Here is a 2,500-nt window from a genome sequence, read left to right as displayed (position 1 = left end):
AGCTGCATAAGAAAAAACCTTTTGAAACAGCATCTTCAGAAACATCAAGCAAATATCAAGCAAACCAAGTCCATAGTGAAGTTATAATCCTCACAGACCGCGTATGTAGAATTACCATTACGTTCCACGCGGTAGTTTTTCCTCCTCGCCAATTAAACGTAATCCTCATCCACATCTTTTCAGCCGATGGTAATACGATAGTTTGGATTCATTAGCTCACTGAAGTCCTCAGGCCGGTTTCTGTTAGATTAGAAGGTGAAACAAATAGTAGCTTTAATGGAGTTAGAGATGTGGTTTAGAGTTTTATATATCTTTTTAGATTTTGAAATGTTAAATTCGCAATTGATATTCGGTACCCGCCATCAATCAACATGAGGAATTTCAGCTTGGCTTTGAAAACCTGGTATCATGATGTTTGTATACATGTAGATGTATATTGGTAATCTCTCTCTCTCTCTCTCTCTCTGTCTTTCTATATATACATATACATATATGTGTATATATATGTATACATATATATATATAGATAGACACAGATATAGATATACATAAATGTATAAACTCACACACAAACCTACATACATACGTGTGTGTGTTTGTTTGTGTGTGTGTGGTGTGTGTACGTGTGTGTATGTGTATGTATGTGTTTGTGTGTGTGTGTGTGCGTGTGTGTGCATGTGTGTGTGTGTGATCATGATCAGCCTGAATCGATCCACTGCAGGCCTCTCCCAATATTTTCCAACTTTGTTTGTCTTGCGTTTTTTTGTTTCCATTCTTGGCACCCAAATTTCGTTATTTCGTCACGCCATCTTTTCATTTGTCTGGCCTTTGGCCTTTTTATGTTATCTATAGCCCAGTCTGTACTTTCTTTGTCCATCTATCGTCATGTCTCCGACATATATGACCTGCCCATTGCCATTTTTTTTCTTTTTGATGCTTCCAAGTATGTCTTCCACTTTTGTCTGTTCGCTGATCCACGTTGCTTCTTAGTATGCTACTGTGTCTGTCGAAGGCGCTCCAGCCGAGACTGATGCGTCGCTTAATTTCCTCTTCGCTAGATGTGTTTGTACGAGTTGCCCTAGATATATTTACTTGCCCACTACCTCTAGCGCTTCGCCTTGTACATGTATCTGTTCGAATTGAACTCTGTTCTAGAACATGACGTTAGTCTTTATCTTGTTCATCCTAAGTCCGACTTTCAGACTTTCTCTATTCAGATCATCTTTAGTTGCTGCATTTCATTTGCAAATTCACTGAAGAAAACAGTATCATCTGCAAATCTTAGATTATATAGATATTCGTCTCCTATTTTGATACCCTTTTATTCCATTCTAGCTTCTTGAATATTTCCTCATGGCAAGCTGTAAACAGTTTTGGTGGTATGGTATCACCTTCTTTAATTGGTATTTATCGGTTTCCGACTGGAGCTTGATGGTTGCTGGCCCATCTTCGGATAGATCTTCCAATATTTTACAATATACCTCCTCTTCTCCCTTTCTTCGAATAGCTTCTAGTGCTGCTGATATTTGTAAAATCAAATGCCTTTTCGTAGTCGATGAATGCCATACACAGGGTTTTTCCATATTTGATTATTTTTTCTCTTGTTTGGGTGAGCGTGTGGATGTGGTCTGTTGATGAGAATCCACTGCGGAAGCCTGTCTGTGTAACGATCTGAACCGTCGTTACAGTGCGCAACGAGCCGAAGGCGCCCGTTGATGGGGTTAAGACCTGTTTATATGTCCTTTTTACATTGATGGAATGGTAGCGTGGGAAAATATAAGGTCTTATGGGAAAATCTACTTGATCATTTACACTCTTTTTTTATGTTTGTAAAAGAAAGGCAGGCATTGCTTCGAAGGATCGTTAAAAAAATCCACACAGGATAGAAGAAATATTCCTCTTTATGCGGTAATACCACACGGGTACACAATACTGCAGAACTTAACTTAGATTAAGGATTAAAAAGGGGCTGCCAATCCAATCGTCTGCTCTGCCGCCTTCCTCTGTCCTCTGGCTTTCCGAACTGCCTCTCCTCCGTTCACGGTTGTTCACGTCTCTGGTCTGTGTCCCCGACCTCTGCTCTCGCCAAGATTCCCCCGACCTTGCCTTGCCTGCCCTGCGCCTGAGGCTGTCACGGAAATGCAGGCGAACGATCTCGGACGGTAGTTAAGAGGGCAAAGTGATAGGAGAAGGGATCGTTTGTCGGATCAACGCTGTGAGATTTTCGTAATCGCAATCTGTCTCGTTACACCTGTTCTCTAGGCAAGTTAGAATCCAGACTGTCAGAGATGCGAGTTGTGATGACTCTTGGGAACAGTTTGTAACTGAAAGGAGGCTTATGGGTCGGTGTTTTTTAAATCCTTTTTATTACCCTTTTCTGTATGAAAATAATTGTTGCATTTTTCCAGGCGTTCGGAGTTTTTCAGTTTTCAGATATTTGTTAAAAAGATTGGCTGGTTTCACTGCTGCAATTTCTCCTGCATCTATCATAAGGTTTATA

The sequence above is a fragment of the Penaeus chinensis genome, chromosome 12, assembly GCF_019202785.1.
Source record: "Penaeus chinensis breed Huanghai No. 1 chromosome 12, ASM1920278v2, whole genome shotgun sequence".
Lineage (NCBI taxonomy): Eukaryota > Metazoa > Arthropoda > Malacostraca > Decapoda > Penaeidae > Penaeus > Penaeus chinensis.
The sequence above is the reverse complement of the archived record's forward strand: the minus strand, read 5'-3'. Positions refer to the sequence as shown.